We start from the raw sequence: 6848 nt of genomic DNA on the forward strand, positions 1-6848 counted from the left end.
TTTCTTTTACTTTGAGTTAATTCCCCCTTGCCCTGTCACTACAAGTGCTTGTAAAAATGAGAAATTTTCAAATGTTTGAATTATAAATATAAAAATTATAAACAGGCATTTTACATAGAAGTGAAATGCTTCCTTCCTTAACATATTAACCTTTCAAAGAGACAGAAAAAAAACACTATTCACTTGATTTTTTAAAAATTTTTCCACTTATAAATATTCTTTTTAACCTGATAGATGCCATTTTAGAGAGAGGCTATTGAAACAAAGCAATCTGTTTCAAACACCATGACCATGCAGCCACCAGGCTGGGGTCTGATCAGGCATCTTGTGTTCTACACCTGCACAAATAGACAAGTCCCAGGCTGGGTTTCTGTGATGGGAAATCACACCCCTTTAGCTGGTCAAGAATGGACCATGGAGATATGAAGTGGGCAGAGCTATGACCAAAAGCTGAAAGGGCCTTGCCAGGCTTGGTTTGGCAGCCTCACACTCTCACACAAAGTGCTCTATGAGTGGAGATTCATCAAATCCCTGGTCATGGGAAAAGCTATGCAGATGATTTGTGTATTCCGTTTTTTTATGCTTTTCTGTGAACCAGTGCCTTGGAAAACAGATGGTTTTTCATGTAATTTTTCAGTCAAGAACTCTCTGAAGAAGAAAATCTAAATGTGAGAAACCCTCAAGAGCAGTAGGATGCTGCCTCAAGTCCAGTCAATTACTACACCTTTTTTATGTTTTCCAGAATCTTTCATCCTCAGCATAGGACTAAGCCACTGATTCTTAACATAGTCTACATATCATGGGAAACAGTGACTGGCTTCATGAGCAGCTTCTCACTGACCCAAGCCCCATACAGGAACATTTCTGGTAGACTGCAAATACTACACAAAACTACCAAGACTCTACAATCAGAGGAAATTTCTGCTGCAGCACAGAACAGTGGTTTTGGAAGCCAGCACTTGAACATATTCTTAGATTTTAGAGACTGAAAGACTTTATGCCTGCTTTTCTGACCACTCATTTATCACAAGCCTTTAAATGGAAAAAAAAGTTTACATTTTTGTGAGAGCCCATTTTGCTCAAGTTTTGGGAATTCAATCTCCTCCTGCAAAACATTCAGTCTGGTCCTTGTTCCAAACTCCCGTTTCAAATTTAAATATGGATATGAATACATTTGAAATAACTCCCAACCACTGTCCTGGGCTTAGGAGAAGATGAAGAAGGAAGGAGAAAATTCTTGTCCAAGTTATAAAAAGGGACATTTTGGCTGTTGTTCTCTTCTGTGTTTCCAAAGTAAATTTTCTCGTCTCTTGACTGTCTGTTCATACACACCCTGGCAGTTCTACCTGACTGACACCATCTGTTATTCCCATGCTTGGGGAGAGAAATTAGTCTCTTCCATCTCTGTAAGAAAGCATATAAAAACAAATGCTAAAAACATAGTGGCTGTCTCTAATAAGCTGCAATGGCTTAAACCAGTGATATTTACTTCTTGAGCCACAAGATGTAAATTTAGGCTGTGGGCAAATGACCAAATCTTTTTGAAAGATGTGCAAATATTTGTTGACAATAAATATATGACATGAGTATCCAAAATGTCTATGAGGAAGTGGTATTAAAACAACATTTCTGCAGATCACTGTTCATAATAAAGCCTTGGAAACTAGCAGCTGAAGTATGTTTGCTACCTTGATGTAATTTGTAGATTTATCTTAAAGCCTGAAATTTAGGGGGGAAAAAGTATTTTAAAAAAACAAAAGCAAACAACAAACCAAGGTCTTCAATGTTTAAACCAACAGAAAAAGTATTGGTTGTGGAGATGAACTATGACTCTGAAAATTAACCACACCCCCCCCTTATAGGATTCCTTCTCTACACTTCATCTTGTTATCTGGGATGCATCTCTGCTGTATGGTGTTGCTTTGGTCAAACAGGTTTTTAACTGAACTGACAAAGTGTAAATCCTTAAGGTGAACCGCCCAATATGAGTCAATTTTATCAGAATTATCCAGCTGAATTGCATGAACTTGCTGAGAATCTTCAAAGAGTTTTTAATAAAATGGATACTGTAGTTACTGGTAGCTAAAAAATTAATGAGTGCTTAAAGCTTGAAATCTTAGATCTCATTCATAGAAAGTCTGGAGGGCAGTAATCTACAACAACAGTTACTGAGATTTCTACTTCCTGTGCTTTAAGGAGAAATATCTCCACATCTGTGAAAAAAACAGCTTAGAAATCTCTAAAATTACATCCTACATAGCTTTATTGGGTGTTTCATTCTAGCAGGAGTAGGCTGCCACTGCAATAGTAATGTCAGATGCTGTTTGCTTAATAAAATGTCTCTCTCATTAGACTGTGGGCATTAAAACTATTAGACTGTGGTGGATTTCACTTAATTTAGGAATAAATTTCTCATAAGCATCTTATTTCTTCTTTCAGGCAGTAAAATCAGAATTAAACATATACTAATTTTACTATAATCAAGGCATATTGTTAAAGGACCACCCACACAGCTCTTACCGTGACTCTGATCTTTTTCTTGCTTGGAGGGAATAATAACCTAATGCTTCTGCAGGAGACATCTCCTTAAAGAGACCTTGAATGTTTTTCTGAGAAATCTGTTCCTATTTGGAGCTGTCAGATTAAATTTCTCTGTTTCAAGACAGTGGTCTTCTGTTGGTGACTGGGGCTTTCCTGTTATTTTTTTCCTACTACTTCCAAATAGTGGAGTAGTATCAACATCTTTCTGGAAGTTCTCTGGCAGTTTCCAAAATTCTAAATCACAATTCCACATGCAGTATCACACCCCATGGATTTTCTGCCACAGGGGAAGATCAAGACTTAAAGCCCTTCTGCCTGAAGATGTTTTTCAACTCTTCCTGGCGAGGTACTAATTTATATCCCAGAAATGGACTATAAAATATTAAATATCAGAGTTGTATCATATTTACCCTGATTTTATAGCAACATGTGTTACCTAGTAAGGTGCAGGGCAAAGGTGATTCACGTCCCCTGTACCACATTGATGTAGTATCAGTGTGCTAAGTGATTACCAGATGTGACATCTAAGTGTAACACAATTTGAAGGTCATTATCATGGTCTGTTACAACAGTGCCAACGTAGACTTTAAAAACACAGAAGTTATGAACAGGCACTACGTTATCATTAGCAAGCAGTTTGGCTAAGAGATTTCTGTGAGACTAAAAGCGGTAAGTACTGTCCAGTCATAATTAACTCCAGTACTGCAGACAGTAAAGGTCAAAACTGAAATATCTGGCAGACTTCCAGACTGACTGCATGTTGCTGTGACATAATTCTGTCCATCTTGCTACAGAGACGTCTTTATCACCACCAACAAAATAATTCTGTTAAAAAGGGAAAAAAATCTGATGATTTCTACAATTTCTCTTGTATAAGAAGAGAGAAAATAACTTCTCTGAGCTTAATACCATCACCACAGTGAACTTGTATCACCACACAAATGCTATCCAGTGACAGCAAACCTCAATTAAGTGTTTTACACTCAGATGCTTCTCTGCTTATGTGTACAGAAGATTTTGTGCCTTCAAGATTGGTGGCATACATGTGCACACTCCAAATAACACCTTCTCACTAAGTACTGCCTCTAGACACAACCTACTGCAAGCACTGGCCACTGGGCAAAAGCAGAGATGGCAGCCGGTTCATGCTTGGAATTGAATTGGTCTTGAGCCTGCAGTTAAGCTTTCCTCAGAATACTGTGGAAGGAAAGACTGAGTGGCCTTTTCTCTTCCTTTAGCTATTATTAATTGGCATTATTTCTACAGTTCCACTGCCATGCACCTTTTTCTTTGGCTTTCAGTTTACCAGTGAAAGTAATGTCTAACCAGGGAGTACACACGAGGCAGGGGTACCTGCCAGCTCCTTCCCTTTAGTGCCAATTACCTGCAGAAAGTAGGGAACTATAAAACAGTGACATAAAAGAACAACAGACTATTTCAAAGAGCAACACTGAAGATGCTACTTCATAGCATTAAGATATAAAGGCTTATTGTGGGAGCAGCTGGGTTTGCAACCTCAACTGGTTATCAAAATTTGCAAGGAGCTACTGTTTTAAACAATGTGTGTGCTCTCCTGCCATGGGGATGCACGTACATGCCACACTTCCATAAAGAAAAGCATAAACAGTCTTGCTGGCTGCAAAACTATGGAGAACAGCCCCCACTAATGAGGCTCTGCTTCTTTTGCTTTTCTGTGAAAAAAAGTCAGCAGGTACTTTCATTCACAGGCATGAAAGAAAGGGATGAGGAAAATGCTGATTTCTAGACTCTGCAAATGCTCACAGAAATTGCAGACGAGTGACAGGTAATTTATTTATTGTCACTCTATTGTGAAATCACCATATTAATTTCCCAACATTGTGTGAAGATTAGCTACTATGTATTCAGGTGGCCTTAAGTATAGAAATAAGCTGCCTTTAGAGGTGAAATAAACTGTCCCTGAAAATGCTTTTCGTCTTGGTACATGAGAATCCATTAAAACAGTGAAGGTGGGATGCAGCTGGGAGGGATGAATTTCAGAAGACATTTAGTTGAAAGTAAGGGAAGGTAGGTGCAAAATCTAATTGGACACCAATATGCCAAGAGTAGTTATTAATGGACCCACTTTTTAAATTGAGGGATTGATCAAGAAGCCTATTTCTATCAAGCTTGGGGCTACAGAAACCTGGCCAAGGTCCAGTTTCATTCAAAGTTTCATTTGTAACCTGGATGATGGACAACATTTTTATTAAATTTACAGACAACATGAAACCTCATAAGATTGAAAGGATATTGCCTGACAGGATCAGAATTCAAAATGGTTTGGATGTGTAGGAAAAAATACAGAAGAAGACATGAGAGGGAATTCAGAGCAAGTGATGGAAACCTGTGTACTTAGGCCATATTTCCACAATCACGTGAAATCTGTGCATTGCTCAATCATCCACCTTTACCACTTCAAGTAGTTGCAGATACAATGTTTATCATCATAATTTCCAACCTATTGCCACATGAGCAACATGCCATGTTCCCCTCTACCTTAAGCAGCAGCAGTAGGCTGGATGTCTACCTGGAAATGGTCAGAGAGCTGTGTGAAGAGGAATGGACCCACTTAAAGCTCATCACACACATACAAAGGGACAGTGCAATTGTATGGCTATCAGTGGTACTAAATCTGGGCTGCTGTAGTTCTGCCATCTGCAGGACTGCCCAGCTGCATTCCCATTATTTTCTTTTTTTGCTACCACTGCTTCTAATTCAACCACATGCTGAGACAGTTCAGGGGGCTGACAGCTGGCTGTGCCAAGAAAGTGATTATTTTTTTGTCAGAGCAGCTCTCAGAGTCAGCTCACCGCATAATTCTGTGAGCTTGTGCAGTGTGAGGGATGGAAATGTGTCTGGACTGAGTGGGCAGCAGGACCTCAGCAGCTTGGATGTGACCAGCTCCAGGTGCCACAGCACTGCAAACAGAGAGAGGCCTCAACTAAGACTTTAGGAAGTCACTGTAGCAATGTGAATAAAGGGACTCCCCCTCTGAAATCATCCCATGGGAAAGAAGGTGTCTCATAGCTGTGGGACCAGCATCTATGGGTGGCTGGAGAAAATGTGCTTGATCACCTGAAGGCCAGAGGAATATTCCTTAAAAGGGAAGAAAAATCTCAGACTAACCTGAAAAGGATTCTGCTTCTCTGCTGTCTCCTGCATGGCATCTGCAGGAGCAAAGAGGAGCAGATGGCACCAGACAGAGAGCAAGAAACCCAAATGGAGCCCCGGTCACCACCTGTGCCTGCCACAGCTTGTTCACTCACCCGGGACAAATGGGAGGGGCAAATTGTGGATAATGCCCTGACCGACCGTGCTGTGCACAATCCCTGACCACTGCTTGCTGTGCTGTGAAATGATGCATGTGCTGGACTGAAAGCAGGAAACAATTGTGCTCTGCAAATCTTGCTCCTAGTCTTTTCTAAGGTGTTATTCCTACACCCACCCCCGATCCCCAGCCTCCACCAGAGCTGGCACAGGGCTGGCAAGGCTGGATACCCCAGGCTGCTGGTTCACTGATTATTCCCAATGCCAGGTTAATAATCCTCCAATTTACTCTTCCAGCTTTTCTGCTTGGCAAAAGTGCAGACAACCAGAGCTGTTAAAATGTAACAGATTTTTTAAAAAGTGTAACAAAGGCTATGCAAAGACAGGGCAGGTCTCACAGACAGAGAGACTGTGGAGAACTGGAAAGGTCCCATCATGCGTCCTTCTGTGTCCGTCCCATCTAGTGACTCTAAAAGTGTAACAAAGGCTGAGCTATGCAAAGACAGGGCAGGTCTCACAGACAGAGAGACTGTGGAGAACTGGAAAGGTCCCATCATGCGTCCTTCTGTGTCCGTCCCATCTAGTGACTCCTACAATCCACTGCTCCTCAGTCAGAAGGATTTTTTAGGGCTAGAAGGAATCTTGTTGTTCTGGGAAATATAATAACTTCCACACGTAGGGCACAGATGCCATGGTGTGGTGGTAGAGGAAGCTGCAGGAGAGCAGAATGTGGCACAAAGTGCAGAGATCTCTTGGCCACTGGCACTCCCACTCCATCACCTGCTCTCCTCTAACAAAAACACAGAAGATATCATCACCTGGACAGAAACCTTAAACAATATGGGAGGGAATGATATGGGAGAGAATGATATGGGAGGGAACAATAAAAGTAATTGGAAGTCTAGAAACACAAGGAAGGAATTGAAGAATAAAAGATATTTATCCTGTGGAGGAAAAACAAAGGGAAGCCTCATAAAAGCCTCCAGAACTTTTTAGTGGACAGGAGCAGAGCAGTGGAA

Source organism: Passer montanus, unplaced genomic scaffold (genome assembly GCF_014805655.1).
Source record: "Passer montanus isolate IOZ18808 unplaced genomic scaffold, ASM1480565v1 scaffold34, whole genome shotgun sequence".
Taxonomy (NCBI): domain Eukaryota; kingdom Metazoa; phylum Chordata; class Aves; order Passeriformes; family Passeridae; genus Passer; species Passer montanus.